Source organism: Peromyscus eremicus, chromosome 5 (assembly GCF_949786415.1).
Source record: "Peromyscus eremicus chromosome 5, PerEre_H2_v1, whole genome shotgun sequence".
Lineage (NCBI taxonomy): Eukaryota > Metazoa > Chordata > Mammalia > Rodentia > Cricetidae > Peromyscus > Peromyscus eremicus.
In genome coordinates this window covers 6,202,778-6,222,887 of record NC_081420.1, presented here as the reverse complement: position 1 = coordinate 6,222,887, position 20,110 = coordinate 6,202,778, and the positions used below count along the sequence as shown (strand labels likewise).

Genomic DNA, 20,110 nt, shown 5'->3' with positions numbered 1-20,110 from the left:
CTCAATTATCCATGCTTCCTTTATTTTCTGTTTAAAAATCACCACTCAAGGGTGGTAACTCCTCTTCATGGAAATGAGGACAGCAAGAGAGGAAACAGAAGGCAGGCAGTTCCCATTCAGCACTTCCCATGTACATGCACTATGTACCATCCCCTCCCCACCCCCCCCCCACACCATTTGACAGATGTCCCAATTCATCTTCATCAACACTCTGATGGAAGCATTAGCCAGGAAAAAAAAAATCCATGAAGCCAAGAGACAGTAAGAAATCAGAACAGGAGCCCTCAGCTCTTAAGAGAGAACTGTAGCTGACCTCAGAGAAACCTGAATTAAGGGTCAAAGCGCCTTCGCAGGGCCAAGCTGCATCTTCATCCTGAGTTGTGGAAAAATTGTGGGGATGATCACATGCCCGAGGGCCCTAGCCTGAACAGAGATGTGGCCCTGGGTAATGTCTGGCATATGCATTTGATTTCCTTCCACTGGATCTTTTAACAGCAGAAGCCTATATCTCCTGATGTGCCAGGAATTTATCTAAAGCTGAAGTAAGTTACTGTCGGGAAGATGTGGATATGAATAATTAAGCCCCTATTAAACATGCACACATCTTGTAATAAATCTCAAATTAGAATGTGCCAAGATCTTGTTAAACCTGCCAACACATATTCTTAAATAAGGTGGGAATACAATTTGAAGCTTATCAGGAAATTCAACCTTTCATGAAAGATGCCATTTCTCTGCTCAGAATTTTAATCCAAAGATTACCTGACTTTGCTCAACTATCCTTCCATTGTGTTTATGCTCATTGTAAAAATCTACCATGTAATTTCTCTTGGGATGTCCTCAAATGGGGTGCATTTTAATACATGTTGCATTAAAACTCATTATCTCTGATGAGATGGTGTCCAAAAGAGCCTCGCTCTGAATACACTTCACTTAAATCCTAAAAAATAGTAATTTGCATTCATCATTGACTTAAATGGAACTTTCTAATACCCAAGTGTTGTGCTGTCTGGTGGATGGGAGGGACAAGCACCATGGCTGAGCACACTCCAGAAAAACACCAGCTTTTCACCTTAGCTCCACACTGAAGCAGAACAGTCTCACAGGGTTCCAGGGCTGCCAGCCCCACACCAAGTACAATCCGTAATGATTCATTTTGTTTGCTGTATCCCAGTCATTGAACTGACATTATCAATAGCATAGAAGCTCATCATGATGCTTTAATTTGATGGTAGGAAACAACAGAGATGTACTTTCATAATCTTATAAACAACAAGTGAGATTAAAAGGAGAATGAACAGCTAGTATAAAGTACATGACGAGTGTTACACATCAGTGACAATGGTAGAAGCCACCACAGCTATATCCCTCTCAGTCAGGGAAAAGGGGACACCATTGGTTAAGACACTTGCTCTCCACCCCCAGAAAAGAAACTGAAGATATTCCCAGCCTGTCACAATTATTTAAATCACACCTCACGGATATTTCCTATCCCAATAAGTTGGTACACTGTTTAAATACAAGTCTTAGTTTTTATACACAAGCTACATAGGCAAAGCAAGTAGCCAGCCAGGCTTTGATTTCCTCCTCTGTAAGGTGGGCAATAACAGACAGACAGGTTGCAGCATTGCTGTGAAGAAAATGAATCCACATGGTAGACAAGTCTGCACACACAGTGAGTACTTCCCCGAATGAGCGCAGGGAAGGCACCTCCAGCTGCCTTTTCTATAGTGGGTTTTCATCATGTGCAAAATCGTGTGGACTCTCAAGCCACAGGATCAACAGGGAAAAGTCTCACCAAGAATAAAAAAAGAACATAACTGTATTGTTCTCATGGATGCTTATAGTCATGCATTGGAATTAACCATCCATTATCCACAGCCAGCTGTGACCCCATTTAAGGAGCAACAACCCATCACAGCCTTTGCTGCTCCCAACACCCAACTGATTGCTGAATGGCTCTTCGCTAATGAGTGGGGAGCAAATTCTGAGACATGACTGTACTCATCAGAGTTTTCTGTTGGTCTAGTCTATCTACCTACCTACCTATCTAACTGCCTATCTATCTAATCTATCTACCTATCTCTGACTAGTTTTGTTTCTCTGGAGAAAACTGATGAATACAGATGCCAATCACCACAGACATCCAACCAACACACCCCAACCTTTGCACGCAAGTGCTAACCACTACTGCAGTCTTAAAGAGCAATCTGCATGGTGCGCCGTCTTCAGCCAGCCTAAATAAAGGTCCAGCAGAGCCTGAACAAGTACTGAAGGGAAAGCCACTGCTCTAGAGTCCATCTCAATTTGGTGCACTGTGTCAATCCCCATCCTTCACCATTTACAAGACAGATCCTCCTGGCTATCACACTGGACCCAGTGGAGAGTCCTCACCATGTGGTTAGAGCATGTCCGGCCTCTATGGCATGCTGCGTGGGCAGCTGAGCTAGGGCCTCAGCTCTGCTCTACCAGACCTTTCACCAGGCATGGCTTCTGAAAACTAGCTCTTTCATCATGATGAAATGCCCACAGCATAGGAACTAAGAGATGACCTGTGGGCCCAATTTGTATTATTTATGTCTCTGCCATGTCCCCACCTTCTTTCTCTGCTCAGCACCTGTGGCTAAGTCAGAGAACCCCAGACACTGTGGGGGGAAGCCATTCAATGGATGGCAGCTTAAGGGGAGGGCCCTGGCCCTGGAATCTTCTTTCTTCTCCTTACAACCATTTCAGCCACAGTGTAAACAGCCACCAATCTCTAGTGCCAGACGCCAGTTCAGCTCGACCCTTCAACCCATCAACGTTTATTTTAAAGCCATATCTCTCTCTGATCTTAAGACATGACAATGATCTAAGCCTGACATCTTACGGACAGCAGAAATCACAAGGGAAGGCACATGTTAAGGCTCAGGTATGGAACCTGTTTTTAGTCCCATCAGTAAGCACACTCCCACCCCACCCCACCCCCATGCAACCCTTCAATACGTACATGCTAAGGAGCTATGGAGCAGCAGTCAGAGGCAGTGGAGAGATGAGGCCATGCCCACAAGGGCTCACTATTCTTCAGGAGCCCTCAAAGCCTCTGCAGTTTAGTTTGTCAAGGAAAGCTATGTGACTCTACCCAGCCCTACATTCACTTGGTAAGTATTACTTTTATCTAAGGAGTCACATGCCAAGTGTCACTTAACTATGGTGAGTTCCACTTCTTGATCCAGCTCTATGACAGATACTATGTCTACCATACCATTTAAGACCCCTGACATCACAAGATAGGGAGGTACTCATAGGGTTATTTTACAAATGAGAGCTAGAAAGATCCAAGGACTTGCCCAAAGTCTTATAATCATCAAATGGCAGTGGGCTAGGACTGAGAGTCCCCGGTGTCCAATGGCAAAGCTCCAATCGCTCCCAGCATCTGCTATGATTCCCAGTGGCTCCCAGGAGGCCTGCTTTTCACTTGGTTGTTAAATAACCTTCGGACTACTTAACTGAGTCCAAAAGACTGAGCAAAAGGGACAATGAGGTGACTAGAGAGCCTGTGACTGCAGACCCAAGGCCATTACTTCCTGCTCTGAGTGCCCTGCTGTCTGCAGGATGGACAGGCTGAAAACTGCATCCCTAAGACACATTAAAACTGTAGAGTCTTCCGAATCTCTGCAGGTGGAGGGCCTGCCTGGTGCAAGTCCTAGCCCATTCCCTAGGCATAAGACACCACAACCAGACCCTGACAGCCTCACAAGATACAGGCTGGCTCCAGTAGCCCTGCCTCTGCACATCCCAGACAGGCACTCATCCTGCCTCCTGTTCCTCCCCTACTTCATCTGTGCATGGATTAGCATTCTCTGTAACTCAGATTACATCACTTTTCTATGTTAAAGTAACACACCATACTTCAGCTCACTACTGCAACCTCATCAGTTCCACATAGTCTTTCCCTCCTAAGCTTCAGCCCTTCCCTGTCTGTGATATGCCATGTCCTTCCTCTCAAGTCTGTCCCCTTCCTTTGATGAGTCTGCTCCTTCTTCTCTCCCCACACTTTATTCATTAGTTCATCTCCACTTTGTGCCCCATAACAGTATCAAAAGTGGCAACTTTTCTATCTGGGCTTATTGTTTCTCTCTGTTTGTCCACTGCTTCCCAGCACCTGATACAATGTCAGGCACAAGATCAAGAAAGTAGCACTCACTGCATACCCCAAACATTGCCTCCAGCACAGGGGTCCTCCTTGGCTTCCACAGAAACCATGTTACAAAACTCAGGTGGCAGAGCACCTGAGGGAGTGAGGCCTGCTGCTGAGGAAGAGGGACTTCAGCCAGGCCTAAGAAGTGGCATGGGTCTGCAGGTGGCAATAGCTAGTGAGTGCACCTTACTAAGCAACACCCTGATGGACAGCATGTGACTGGGGAGGCTGCACTGTCACCGCATGGTCTAGCCAATGATGCCTATGAAACCCACCAAAGGGGCTGAGTGCACACAGCTATGCCTGAGGACAAGGGAGCGTGGAATAAAGAGGGAAGGCAGACATTTGAACTTGGATGCTAACGTCGAGGCTAACAGCACATTGGAATGTCAGATTTAAGAACTAGATACAGATATTTGACAATGCCATAATGTAACAGGGACACACCAGGTTTCTGCAGAAAAGCAGGTTCTCAGCACCAGATTACAGCCACTGTGTCTTTGTTTCCAGAGGCCGGAATGTCTGACTTATGCATGCATCCCTGCCAACTACCTAGGCCTGAGCACTTGAGCTCCGATGGATCTCTCTCGGCCATGAATAAGGGATTTCTCCCTTGTGCCTTGAGCCCCTCTGTGTTCCTTTTGTCAGCCTCCCCAGGCCTGGATTTCTCAGGCAGGCCAGAGCAAATGCTTCTGAAGGTACTTGGCAGTAATGTATGCAACACATCAGATGCTCCAGCCCCTAGAAACACAAAGGCAGGCACTCAGATCTGGTCAGAGCTGAGACGCAGCTCTTCTGAAAACAACAGGCATGCACATAGTGCATCTTCAAATACACAAGCCCTTCAGTGAACACTGTGTGTCTGTACATGGGGAGATAGATCCAAACAGCCTCTGCTTCTCAATGAAAGAAAAGAAAGAGAAATCTCAAAGATGTAGAAGCATCATGTCCAAAGCACCATTCTTAAAATTAAGCACATTGAATAGGGGAATTTAAATGATACCTCACTAGGGGCCAGTGCAGCCCCTTCCCTGGGGTCCCCACCAGAGGAGTCGTCCACCCCTCCCTCTGTTGTTCATGTGACATGTATGGTGTGAGTTCCATAGAATTCACCGTCTTCCCAAGAACGGATTCTGGGAGACAAGCTTGCCTTAAAACAGTGTAGCTCCAGAACGTGGACTCAAAACAAGAGAGTGTGGAAGCAGGCAGACAAGGATCTTTTCTGCTGAGATAAATAGGAGACTTTCTACAAAGTGTCCTTTGAAACGTCTGAGCAATGCTCCTGCCAGCCAACAGGAGCAGCAGCATCCCCACCTGTCCCCAGGCAGCCAAGTTGTGAATGATGCAGGAAAGTTTGTTTGAGGGTTGTTTTTTTTTTTTTGGGGGGGGGGGGCGGGGAGCAGGGTCCTCTAAGCATCCAGTACACATTTAAATGGTTTGAGAAAAGTTTAATTAGCCAGGTATAAAGGAGAGTGAGAGGATGTCGTGGAATCAGGCCCCATGCTTCTTGTCCTGTTGTTCTACAATCTTTGCAGATCAGACAATGTTTTTCCTGGTCCTCTGGTTTCAAAGATAACCTTCATAAAAAAAATCGATCATTAGAAGATAGTCTTTGGTTCTGAATGAAGCAGTATCCCAGACTCTGAGAAGTGGTCCCTGCAGAGGTCAATGAGATGCCCATACAAGACATCTCATTTTCCCATCAGCCGTGTTGACATTTGCAATCTCTCCCGTCTTAACACTCAGGTCAGATCAGATCCTGCCCATAGACACTTGTGTTGTCCTGCCTTTCCTTGGAGATCTGCACACAGTGCCAGATGCCCTGCAGAGGTGCATCTCCAGTAACATTTGAACCAGCCACTTCTATGAAGCCAACATGTCAGTGTTGTCCCCAGGGAACCCCCATCAGTGCCGGGGCTGACACATGCATACAGTCTCCTGGGCCATATTTAGAGAGGCCCAGCACAGCACAGCAGTTGTCTAGGGGAGAAATAGGGACTTGGAATTCTGGGGATCGATGAAAATGTTCCCCAATTAGATGTGTGATGGTTGTACAACCTGGAAATTTGACTGAAACTTACTGAATTGCACACTTTAAACAGGCTAATGTTGTAATATTAAATTAGGCCTCCATAAAACTGTAAAAGAAATGCATTCATTGAGTAGCTAATGATATGGGGGAAGCAAGTTATGAAACAACACAGAACATAAAGCATCACATCATTTGCTCCTAACTGTTTAAAGTCTACATTTAAAGCACACACAGCACAGGAGAAACAGGAATTAAGCACACCAAAAGGCCTGTGATGCCTTTGCTAATGGCGAGACTACCCGTCTGTATTTCTTCTTCACCTCTCTGTACAGTCCAAACCTCTCCATGGATATGGACTTTCACAACCAAGAACTGACACCAACTGGCAAAGGACGCTGCAGAGCAATGGATACAGACAGCAGGACAGGAAAACCTAACTGCTTCAGGAGGCAACACTCCCAGCCACTGCCACAAGCAGGCTACCCAGCACCCTTCCTATTCCTGCAGTTCAGGGCCCAGAAAGGAGTAAAGGCCTCTCTCCAGTGAGCACACCCTCTGCTCAGTGATGAATGCATTCCTAGAAGAGGGCTGTGCCTAGAATAGGGAAAGCAAATGATAAGCTCCACATTGCATACATACGTATACCAGCTCCTGAAACAGATACATCTATGTGTTTATTCAACATCGACAAGACTTACAAGAACCACATTGTTAAGAGTCTGGAGGGCCCATTCCCAGTTCAGAGAGGCATATGTATTCATACAAATGCTTTCTACTCGTGAAAAAAAAGTTCTTTTCTAGAAATACACATAATTGCATATGAGAGGATGTATTGACACCAACTAATGATGAGATTAATGTGGCACACTGTCTTTTAGGTAGCACAGTGACAAAGGATTGTCTAAAACTATAGCTACTTTGTATCATACTAGCATGAAGTTTCTCTGCCTTAGGTGTATTAAGCCTGAGAACAAAGGTCAGTCTGCTAAGGTCAGTCCTACAGTTCGCTAGTATAAAGCATCCTAAACTTGGGCAAAGGTATGTTCCTTGCTAATTCCCAGCTGGAGACCTAGAAGGCGGTATCCTGAGCCTGGCAGCATAGCTCTGCCTAGCAGAGTGATGGGTCCTATGGCCTGGCTGATGCCATTAAACCCATCCCTTCAGCCCACTGTTGCGGGGCTGTGGGCACGCCACTGCTCTACCTATTCTCTCCTGCAGTGTCCAGAACTAGACTGTGGAATAATAGACCAGCTCGCCACCGGTCATTTAAAATGTGGATCTGTACAGTCCTGAGCACGCCATAGTCAGTTCCCACCAATGCACCTGTAAAAGCACACTAAGGAGAGGGGTCAGGCTAAGCAGAGAACACACACAAAAGAGACTGGGGTGGTTGTCTTGGCCCCCCAATATGTCTCTGGATCTGAGCAACAGTCCCTATGAGGGTACTTCCTAGGATATAGAAACTACCCCTTTAGTCTTCTGATTCTCTATCCTTTTAGCATGAATGATTTTTTGTAATTCATATCCAGAGTACCCTTGGATAAGGAACCTACAAAACTCCCATTCTGAATATAGGAAATTCTTCCCTGGGCTCTCTGCCTAGAGACATTAACAAAAGGACATTCAGAATAATGAAAACTGTTCCTCGCAGGACTAGAGGCCAAGAGGCTGCACATACAACAGGTACCTGAGTAACAGCATTCAGGCAAGGGCCAGTGAAGCCTCCAGGGTGACAGGTCAGGGGAATGCTCCCTAAGGACAGGGCAAGGGATGACACCTGCCTTGCTAACCTCTGTGTCTCACTGCAACAGCACTAAACACACAAAGCCTGACTTCAGTGATGGCTTGGACGGTACTCACTGAGAATCAACTTTTTACAAATATTAATTCCAAGCACAGGGTTGGGTTGTTAAATATACAATAGTAGAGGTCAAAAGGAAGAGCGTCTGCCTGAGGAACAGAAAGCAGCCCCGTTTGATGGACAAGCCATGCCTGTTTGCAGAACTGTGGGATGGGACTACAGGAAAGCAAGCCTTGACTGGGCTAGTGAGTCAGCCTTGTCTGCAGCTCAGGCCGTCACATACCTGACTTATCTGTATTCAAGAACGCACAGCCACTGCAGTTTTATAGAACTGTAAACTCATCATCTGCATCTCCCTAATGACCAAGATTTTGCATCATACTTTTTATACCATGTACCATGAAGCACTAAGTCTTGGCCCCTGGCATTAGATTCCGCAGTACCCTCCACTTGTGTACAGTCTCATCATAAGTATCCATGCAACGCTGGCTCCGGCAACCATCCAACTAAGGCCAAAATTGAATAGCAATTCATGGTATGACCAGAGATTTCAGTCTCATGCTCTTAGAATGGGATGTCTACAAACTACACAACATATACACACACAAGCACACATGTGCATGCACACACACAGTTCAGTGTGTAACAGCATTATGTCATGATGTTCCTATATGAATAAGCTTTATTCTTTCTTCTAGTCAAGAAATATTAATAAATGTCCACAGGATGGGGGTAGTGATTTGGTATTAGCCAGGAGACCAGACTTCTTAGCAATGTAGCCTCTCCACTAAGAACGTGACTTTTCAAGGCATCCTCTCCCCTCCAGAGTGTTGCTCCATCTTTAAATTGGACTAGTGCCAGCCTCTGGTGGTGGCATTCAAAGGCAAGTCTGAGAATATACATCAAAGTGTCAAACAGTGAATACCATGTAGCAGAAACTGAAATGATGGCTGTAGCCATAAGTATTGCCTTTAATAAGTATATGCTGTCATGCCAGTGCACGTACAAGGCCAGGGCACAAATCTCTATCTGCTTCAGGAATACAAAGATGAACGTGCATATGGACTCTCCATCAACCAAGGCCCAAAGCAGATCATGTTGAGAAAGCCAATATGACCTACAACATGGCCATCAGCATCCATGTCTCATTCCCTACTGCATTTAGCCCTGGCTTTGTGCTAGACTCCACCCCAGCTCCAGGGTAGAGCACTGATTCACACCTATGCCAACCAAAGCACTGTATGTTCTGGCTACTGTGGTTTACATAATCCAATTAAAACCAAGAGAAAACTTTAAAATGTTTCCGTAACTAAAAGACATTTTCTACTAAGCTGCTGTGGGTGGCACAGCTCTGAGAACACAGCATGCCCCCAAATAGGTCCAAACTGAGGTTAAAGGCCAGCGCTTAGAATCTGGTCCTGATGGTATCTGTGCCCCCTGTACTGAGCTAACATTGAATTCTCAGTTGCATTTTAAAATCTCCCATCCCCGGCTTTCTTTTGAGAAAATTACTTTGTTCCTAGTCCTGGAAAGTTCTCACCTGGTCTGTGGATTGAGGTGTTTGGGGTTGGTTGGAGGGGGTAGTGTGACAGAGAAGCTTGCTCATATTGAGCTGGGAATGAGCCCTAATTCTGATCTGAAGCCACAGCCTCGTCGTACTGGTCTGTGGAGCTGATGCCCTGAAGAAGTGGCTTGGCTGACAGATGGTAAACCTGAACCCCTGGGAGGTGTGTTCCTAATATGAAGATGCCACACTCCAAGCCTGAGAGCACAGGCCTGCCCTGGGAGACCAGCCCAGGCCTGATGCGCAGTGTGCCCCTGTGTGTGACAGCTCCTGACTTCCTATTTGTCTCATCCTTCCAGGTGGGCTGGACCATGACATTTACAAGGGGCATTCACTGGGGCACAGTGTGAAGCTGCTCGTAAATTCTACTTTATTGACCTCTTTAAAGAAAAAAAAATACTTGGTTAAAACACACACAGAAGGCAGACAGTAAAGGGACCTTGGGTCTCCAGCTATGGTCCCTGAAGAGATCTTGATCTTGGATTTTAACAAGAAAGGTGAACTGCCCTTCTCCTCTGCACAGGCTCAGGTCAGCATTACCTGGCATTTGCCATCTGCCCAGTGCCCCTGGCCTTTGTCCACAGCTCACCCAAGCAGGTCTTCACCATGAGGCTGTGTAGGGTAGTGATCTGTGTTAAAACCTGTCCGTTCAGCACAATCAGGCTGGACCTCTGACTTTGCCTCTTCCTGAGACCATCCTAAAGCAAATCACTTTACTTCTGTGAGCTTTAAGGCCCGCACCCCTGAGACATGCTCAGGAGCTACTGCCCTCACAAAACAAAGCCACTGGGCAGACAGCAGACCTTCACTGTGCTCTCACAGGTAGAGGAGACTGCAGAGCAGAAGTACACAGTGGCTTTGTGACCCTCCAGATCCCTGGACTGATGATGGAGATTCAGATCTCATGAAGACCCTTCCCTCAACTCATGCCTGGTCATCAGACACTCCATAGTTCTGCCAGTTAACATGCAACACCACACCCATGAGCTCTTAACTGGCTCTGCTCATGTTTCCTGTACTACCCAGGCTACAGTCTCCTTCAGGGGGAACAATATCAAGCTAAGTTCTATACATATGCAAGGTAGGTCTCAGAAACAAGATGCACATTCTACCTTGTAATGTGTATGCCTGCTCACGGTGCCTGGCAGACACGCATAGATGGAGCTGCATTCAGGGTCTTCTCTAGTCAGTGAGACCTGTTTCCAGGGCTTTTACTCATCCTAAGGATGGAGAACATCCAGAAGGGGAGCAGGTGTACCCCAAACAGAGGGTATCAAGGTGCTGCTGGGGGAGATGGCCCAGGTGTCAGGAGGGTAGACCATGTCAAAAGTCTGGGAGGGGGGAATGTGATTTAAAAAGGAAAAAAATGAAATGTCTCAACTCTTTTGAGGTTGTACCTACTAACAAAGAGAACGTGTATGCTAAGGACCATAGAGAACTATCAGAAACACAGAACTCACCTGCTCTTACCCTCTTGTGCCATTGGTTTATACTGAGCTCCTAGGAGCCAGACAGGGTAATAGACAGGAAACTGTATCCCAAAGGTGCCAAATGACACAGTCTGGGCCCTCCTGGTGAGAGCAGAGACTCCACCTCTCTATATCCACTGCCAGGGCCCACAGAAGTTTGCAAAAATTCCCTGTTCACCGTGACAAAATAACAGCCAATCCCAGGAGACAAATAGTTCCACAGATGTGCCATGGAAAGAAGACAAAATGCTTATCAAGCTAGTGGGGAGTGGGTGGTCTTAAAACCAGTGCCCCAGACTTTTCACTAGAAGATTCTCTGATTCTTTGCCTTGTGAAGCATCCTAAGTGACTGGCCCATGGATGAGGCACACGGGGCTGCCCCTGTGATAATGCACATCGCCAAGCAGACTTAACTACAGGGCACTGTGAGAGGCAAGGCTCCACAGAAAGTGCTTGGCAAAAACACTTCAGTCTGAGATAATGTCCGAAGTAAGCCTACTACAGGCAGAGCAGTCCAGTATCCCCTCCGCCTAGGAATGCCCTCTTCCCAGTGTGATAATGAATAGTTTTATAACAAGTATTTCTCTGCGTGGGAAAAATAAAATGAAGAAATCTAAGAGGCATTTTATACCTACATCACTAAAATACATGTCTTGTCTGGGCACTTCTTTCAGCTCACTCTGTGGAATTGATCACCATGAATAATTCAAAATACAAATAAAAAATTCATTTGTTAGCCCAGCCAATCTCTAGCCTGTCCAATGAAGGAAGTAGTAACTGTAACCCCAAGGGGGGATTTCCTGACCTCCTCCTTATCCATTCAGGACCAAATAAGGTAGATTTCCAATAGAGTATCGGCAGACAGAAGCACTGGTCAATAGGAATGAGAGGCAGTAGCCTTCTGGAAGGGAATAGGGTCTTCACCAAGTACTTAAGTGAAGAAATGTGATTAGAGTTCCAGGCTCCAATAGGAGAGCAGTTTGGGGGTGGAAAACGCTGGTAATGCACAGAAAGTGACCCATGGCTTTGGAAAGAGGCAGCCAGGGAACGGGGCACTTTGTAGGACTGGACTATTTCATAAACTCCAGTCTCCAAGTCCTGTGTCCTTTGCTCCTGTTGACACTTTGTTTTGCTCTTTGTTCCTACCTGCCTCTCTCAGGATATAGATATAGATACAGATATAGAGATAGAGATAGAGATAGAGATACAGATACAGATACAGATACAGATACAGATACAGACACAGACACAGATACAGATATAGATATAGATATATGGATAGATAGCTAAATGGGTGGGTAAAATTGAATTTCAGGAAATGAGCTGAACTCTGCAAAAGGCTGGTGGATGGCTTTGAGCAGGTCTCCAACCAATGCAAGGATACCCTAATGCCTGATGCCTGCCCAACCCTGTGGATATCATGGGAAGTTTCAGGGAAACTGGTCACTGAGGGGACAGGACTGTCTATACTCTGACTATTGTCCATGATGACTCAGCTGCAGGTATTGGTGAAAAGGAAGAATGAACTGCTCCAAAATTATGAAGCATTTCCTCTGTCTGTCTGCTCTGCAATCCCTTGCCCAAGTTTCACCCACAGCAGAGGTAGAAAACTCACCCAATGATTGTTGTAAACTCCCACATCAGACAGGATGCACTAAAAACAGGATTTTGTTGGGGTTGGCCCCAGCCTCCTACTTTACAAAGCAGGAGTCATTCCCTGGGGAGCTGGGGACTTAGTTAGCTCAGCAGTTAAGAGCACATACTGCCTTTGCAGAGGACCCAAGTTCAGTTCCCAAGAACCCAAGTCCAGTGGTCCATATCTCCTGTAAGTCCAGCTCCCAGAAGATCCAACACCTCTAGCCTCTGAAGGCATCCACACTCACATCACACACCCACACATGGACACAAACACATACATATGATGAAAAATAAAATAAACCTTAAAAAAGAATGATTCCCTGCTGGGGATGTCTTTCCGTATGCTGTGAATGTGTTGCTCTGATTGATAGATAAATAAAATGCTGATTGGCCAGTAGCCAGGCAGGAAGTATAGTATAGGTGGGATAAGCAAAGAGGAGAATTCTGGGAAGTGGAAGGCTGAGACAGGAGATGCCAGTCTGCCATCTAGAGAACAGCATGTAACGGCCTACAGGTAAAGCCACAGAACACGTGGCAACACATACATTAACGGAAATGGGCTGAGTTTAAGTGTAAGAGCTAGTCAGTGGTAGGTCTGAGCTAAATGGCCAAGTAGTTTTAATTAATATAAGCCTCTGTGTGTTTACTTGGGTCTGAGTGGCTGTGGGACTGCAGGGTTGCAGGGCCCAGGCAGAAACTGAGAAACTTCAGCTACAATTCTCTGATACAATATCCATTTACCCTCAGTCTGGTTCTCCAGCTCCTGGGTCTTCCAGTGAGAACCTTTGTCCCAGCATAAGATTAGAAAGCAGACACCACACGACAGTGCTAGGGGAATGCTGATTGGTCAAACTAGTTAATTGCCCTTTAGTAGAAGAGTCAAATATGAGTACAGGATGTTCCTTGTCCTCACCAGACATACTCCAAGGCCCCCAGGAGATAGCAGAAATCATGAACTGTCTAATTATTTCTTTTTTTCTGTACATACATACCTACAATAAAGTTTAATTGCCAGATTATGTACAGTAGGAGATTGTTAGTGTAATTAATAGTACAGCAGAGTAATTATGGCCATGTACTGCAATGAAAGTCACAGGAATGTGGGCTGTCTGTTTTGCTTCCTTTTCTCCTTCCATAGCTCTCTGAGAGCACCTTACTGGACCATACTCACCCTTCACTAGTCACATGTGGTCATGTGGGACAATATAATGGCCACACATGGAAACACTGGACAAAGAGATGACTCCCATCCCAAGCACAACAATGAGATATTTTATACCACTACTCAAAAAGCACACAATTAAAAACTATAAACTTTTTAAAAAGTTTTTTTTCATTTAATGTCTGCCAGCCATGGGTGACTGGAGCTAACTGCACCTGGGGGAAGCAGATTTGGGGATGAGGCAGGATAATGGCAGGGACCACGGGAGTGGCTGACCCTGTGCCACACAGGGGATTTCTCTTCTGCTTTCCACAACAGGCTCAGCAATACTCATGCAGCCAGGCTGGAAAACACACAAGACTGCCCAGAGACCTTTCTTCCACAGCAAATCTCATCCCAACCTTTCTGGAACATGTACTTTCTATATGGAAACATATGTCACACAATTAACAGCCCTTTCCCCAAACTACAAAAACTAATAGGATTTGCCATTCTGCAGAGTTTCTAAGAGAAAAGACATTACACACCCCCTCAGCCCTCACACATACACCCACGCTCAGAGGCTTGTGCAGTCCAGCAGTCTACAGCTGTCTTGTCTACCTGAGGAAGGTCCATGGTGCCTCCTGTGTAGATGTTCAGCCCAAGTGTGGAGCTGTCCATCCATTACAGCTTCCTCTAGACTTTTGAAAAATCAAAACGTTTATAAAGCCTGAATGTCTTAGTCTACTTCCAAGTCAGAAGTCATTCCACTGCTGCCCTAAATAACCTGTGAAGACAGTTGTCACATCTTAGCTCTCAGTGACCTTATGTCACATGCTGTCTGTCACTGAAGAGGGCTGGAGGTTCACAATGCACTCTAGCACAGCAGTTCTAAAGGGGACGATTTTGCCTTCCAGGGGATGTTGGCAATGTCTGGAGGTATTCTGATTGTCACAAATGAGGAGACAGAAGTGTGCTGACATCAGTGTGGGAGGTCAGGGATGTGACTAAACAGATGCCACCACACAGGACGGCTGCCCACACAGGGATGATCCAGAACATCCACCGCGCCAAGGCTGAGGATCTGCCTCAAGGTAGTGGCTTCACACAACACTGGTTGGCATAAAAGCTTTAAAATACAAGTTATACATCCTACCCAGAGAGGTTCTGTTTCAGTTTCCCAGGCATTTAGAGCTTCCTTGAAACACACACACACACACACACACACACACACACACACACACACACACACACCCTTTTTCCCTTCCCTCAGGCCACTTCAAAGAAAATGTTTGTTATTTCCTCAAACAACATTGGTTTGCAATTCCAAAAGCTGTCAACAGTGGTACTGTTGACTTGAGTAACAAAAGCTCTCTAGAAAGTTCTCAGGCAAAGTCTGGAAGAACCACACATGCTTTCCTTTCCTACAAAAACAAATTCAATGAATACAGGGTTTGTTTCAGTACAAAATCAGAATAAACACAGGATCAAACAATATTTAACAGGAATGCAAATGCCAGACACTGGGGATTGCTAACTCACAAAAAGTCCCCTCCACCTCCTTGAATTCATACTGGATATTCTACAGCTAAGTGCCTTCAGAGCTGAGAATGAAAGTCACATGTCTCACGGCCTCAGTTCAACAAAGGAAGTGACCGTCCAGGGACACAGCTGTGTCCACTCCCAGTCTCCTCTGTGACTAGCTCTTGTAGTTGAAGGCAGAATGTGCAACTACCTTTGTATATGGTCCCTGATGCCTGTCTTGGTACCCATGACTCACACAGAGAGGGACATGGCCTAGATTCTACAGCCTAGTACACCCAACTTGTTTTATCCCAAGGATCATCTGGGCTTGGCAAAAACACAGGCCCTGTGTCTAGAGAGATGGCTCAGCAGTTAAGAGCACTGGCTATTCTTCCAGAGGACCAGGGTTTGATTCCCATACCTTCGTGGAAGCTCACAACTGTCTGTAACTCCAGTCCCAGGGGATCTGACACCCTCTTCTGGCTTCTGCAGACACTGCATATATGTGTTGCACAGACATACATACCGGCAAAACAACTACATACATAAAATAAAAAAATAAATAAATTCTCAAAATAAAATTTAAATACAGGCCCAGAGTCTGGAAAGTCCCTACAATAATCCACCTAGGACAGATAATGAATCTCCCATACTCCCAAGCTCTTTAACTCTAGCTGTACCCAACTATCTCAGAATGTAGATAGACCCTGAAAGAATCAACTCGTCCTCATTACAGACCAGTCCAAATCTGGGGCAGGGGAGCTGAACCCAGAAATAGTAAACAAATTCCCGGTTACAGCTGCTACACATGACAGCTAAGAAGCTCTCTGTGAGCAAATTCCACACAGTGCCACAGCCTCCCAGATGGAGCCTGACCTCTGACAAGCTGGCTGTGGACCGCTGTGGGACAGACACAGCCTCTCCTGCACTGCTGTCACAGAGGCCCTCCTAGGTGGGGGGCGGGGTGCACCTCACAAGCAGCTTCCGTCTGCACCATCTGGCCCTTGGGCTCTTCATGATATAGACATGGAGGTATTGGAGTCAGCATTCACACCCTCATCCATGCCTCACACATCCCAGTTCTCTTTCTGCAGGCCACCTCTCAGACAATTTCAAGGGAGCCAACCTCCCCACATGCTTAAGCTTTCTCTCCTGGAGCACAGTGGAGTGACTGGGAAGAATGAGCCCTGGAGGCTGGAAGTATGCTACTATGCGGACTCCTCCCAGCTTAGGGAGCCAGTTACACAGAGTCAGAGCCCCAATGCCATCGGAAGCGTGCCCACCCCTTCCACTAGAACCTTCCTGGCTCGTGAGGGGCACGCCCCAAGGGATAGGGTGCCTTTGACTTATCTGCATCACCTGACTCCTGGCCTGCTTCCAACTCCAAGTCCCAGTCAAAGGCAGGAAGCAAGAGTGGGAGGAGAGAAGGACGCAGATAATCAGCCTTTGATTAACACTGAGCCAGGGATGCAGGGCCTTTTCTGAAGTGGCACACTCGGCTGCTGGAAGGAGTGCAAATGAGATGCTGGGTATGAAAAGTCTGCCCGAACTGCAAAGTGCCACACAAACAAGAATTAGCACTCAAAGAGAATGAAACAGGGAAACGTGGATTTTCCAGCAAATTCTGCCAGGCTCACCTTCTTCAGCCAAAGAAAGTCAACATCACCTGAAAAGGGGTCACAGCTCAGAAGGAGGGTTCCAGCTAGCACAGTGTGCCCAGCTGCCTGCTTGGCTCTGTACACAACCACAGATCTGTCCTTAAGAAGGTGATCAGGTGCAGAGGTGAACTGAGAAACTTCCAAGCTTCCCAGACTAGGGCTGCTGGGACAGTCTCCAGGAAGTAAGAGTCAGAGATGATTGCAGGACTCTGCTGGGCATCCACCAAAGACCCTTCCTGTGGGCCTTCCATCCTCTGCTCCCAGGTCCTTCTCAGATACCACTGCTGACCTTCCTAGTATCACCACCTTCACCCAGACCTGTCACTGAAGCCTAAACACGCCCCCCACCCCTCTCCCCTGCACTAACCCTCCTCACATATCAGCCCAGGGGATTGTTTATAGTCCAGTTATGTTCTCAAACCAAATTCTGTTTGAAGGCCTCAACAGCTCCTGTGACCTTCTGGGGAAAGTCCAAGCTTCCTGTGTATGACCCTGAAACATCACTCAGACTCCCATGTTACTGCCCAGCATGGGCTCAACTCACAATCTAAAGTTCCTCCAATAGTCTGTCATCTCTGAGTTGAAGTACACATCCCTGCCTGGGACCTCATACTTCATGGGGCCACCCAGTGTCGGCCTTCTTCCTCCTGTTTACACTTTTGGTCTCAGCTGGAAGAGTCCCAACCTTGCCAGACCTTCTCTGAGTCCTTCCCATGCGTATGTGGACATGAGCTGCTCTTTTCCACTCAGGGGCCACACTTGAACATTTTCATGTCATATTGTGATTACCCACTGCATACATTTCCTCCTGCCTAGGAGCGGGAATCACCTGATAAACTCCAGGTGGTTTGGTAGATCTGCAGAGGGGACCATGATGCTCCATCTCTAACCAGCTCTCAGGTTGAGCTGAAGCTGCTGGGCTGTGGACCACATCCTGCGCACACAGATTGGAGCTTGGTGAGCCAAGGCTGTGCTTTTCTGGTCTGTAGCCAAGTTTAAACCTAGAAGATGGTGGTCCCCAGCCAGTATAGAATGAATAAATGAGAAATGGAGAAGGGATAAAGATAAACACTAGGAAACTGGAGGTTCGGATAGGTCTCATCAGGACCATAGTGTGTAATAACAACATCCATAGAACCAACTTTGTCCCTTAAAAATCGAGCCTTCCTGACATACATAATTACTCATTTATAAAACCGGGTATTTGCCTAAATCAAGTCTGTAAAGCAAGTGTAAGACCAAAACAGAACCTGTGAGCTTAGCAATTCTGTGCCCTTTACCAAAGTTAAACAAATTGTCACTTGTGACAGGGGGCCACAGTGCCAGCACTCAACTGTGAATTATTAATGTGAAAGATTTGCATGTGCTTTTTCTGAGTATAGCAGACTTTGATGTCTTTGTACCCTGCCTAGGATTTCTACAAACAACAATTCCTTTGCCTGCCCCCAAACTATTTTTAAAAACATTTTGAATAGACCAAGCATAGGAAATGTGTTAAAGTCGTTTCAATACAAGACAAAATTTCAACAATGATGTTGCTCCTCTGTTGCCAAGGGTAATACAAGGGTAAAGGATGGGGTGCAGGGGCATGCTTAAATCTCCATCAAGAGAAGACAGCCCAACAGCCCTTTGGAACCTGACTCTTAATTCTGCAGACCAGTGATCAGTGAATGGGAAAATGGAGGCAAGCATTTGCAACAACTTCAATAACTTGCTACAGATCAATACAACTCTAAAACAGCCTTCCTCGCCTTCAGCCTTCCAAAGAGTTCCGCCAAACTTGCAAGATGCTTTACAAAGCCTACATTGTGCACCTCAACACACTGGTGCGGCTCACTCACAATAAGAAGAAACCGGTGAAGAGAGAACTTGCAGGTAACGCTCCCAAGTCAGAATCAATAGTTCTCAGAAGAATAGAAAAGCAGGCAGGCTGCGGAGTCCTTATTTACATACATGTGACTCTCAATATATGCCTGCCCCATGGCTGAGAGAAGAAATCAATAGTGCCCCTCGGGAAGCCTCAAGTACAGAGGGATGGGATGGATATAAAAGATGTCTGGGTCTGCATCTCTTTTTAATTCCAGCTCTGCACCTCCTCAAAGAAATACCTATAATGGCCAAAAGGCCCTCAATACCTGGGAGCCTCGATTAAACCGTCACTGTTATGCACGCCTAACGTCAAGCCAGCCCAGTTCTCCAGGCTTCAGGCTTGTGCAATGGGAGAGATCGCCGAGTGGCTTGCTGGGAGCAGGACTGTGGAGACAGATGAAGTTCGCAACATAGATGGCAGAGGGGGGCATATTCGTTTCTGTTGTATCAAAGCAGCCATAAGATGGGTGTCTTAGCTGACAGAATTGTATCGTCTTTAAGTTCCTGATGCTCCAAGTCTAACTTCAAGGCTGGTAGGAGGGCTCTTCTGAGAGCCGTGAGGCAGAATCCATGCCATGCCCCTGCATTAGACTCTTCATGGCAACTGACAATACTTCATACCCCATGGCTTACAGGTACATGACCCCATCTCTGACTTCATCTTCAGCTGGCTGCATCTCTTTATAGTCTTCCACCAGTGCCTGTCTATCTCTGAGCCCAAATATTGCTCTACATGAAAAACAAACTAATAATACTAGGTTACAAGGCCTACCTTAATTATCTCAGCTTGACTGTATTGTTCTAAGAATCTTGTTTCACAAAGGGCCTTATTGTGACATACGGGGATTAGGTTTTCAGCACAGGGCTTTAGTGAGATACAGACAAGGAGGTAAGAGAGGAGGCTTTGCCAAGCAAGGCGCTGAGCAAGGTGAAGGTCAGCTACCCGTTCATTCTTGAGTCCTGAGATCGGAAGGGAAACATGGCAAGAGACAAAGAGTTGAGATGTACCTTCATTTACCAGTTTACACAGCACGGACTGTCTGAGGGCAGGGCCCTGAGTACCTATGTGAAGACACAGACACAGCGGACACTGTTCCAAGAGATGTCACAGAGCTTTGGAGCAAAGGAAATCAGGAAAGAAACAGCTCAGAACCTTGGTACTCCAGGGACAGAGAGGAGCAGCTGCCAGAAGGGTTAGGAGCAAACCCAGGCTAAGGTCAATGGGTGAGTGTGG

General features: G+C 46.4%; 1 long non-coding RNA gene across 1 annotated transcript; it reads right to left on the bottom strand.

The window, feature by feature from the left end:
* Positions 1 to 5,613: 5,613 nt before the first annotated feature.
* Positions 5,614 to 19,649, bottom strand: LOC131910897 (uncharacterized). The gene is made up of 2 exons (XR_009379239.1): positions 19,143 to 19,649; positions 5,614 to 5,757 (listed from the first exon to the last, which is right to left on the bottom strand). It is a non-coding gene; the product is annotated as an uncharacterized LOC131910897 (long non-coding RNA).
* Between the last annotated feature and the right edge of the window lie 461 nt (positions 19,650 to 20,110).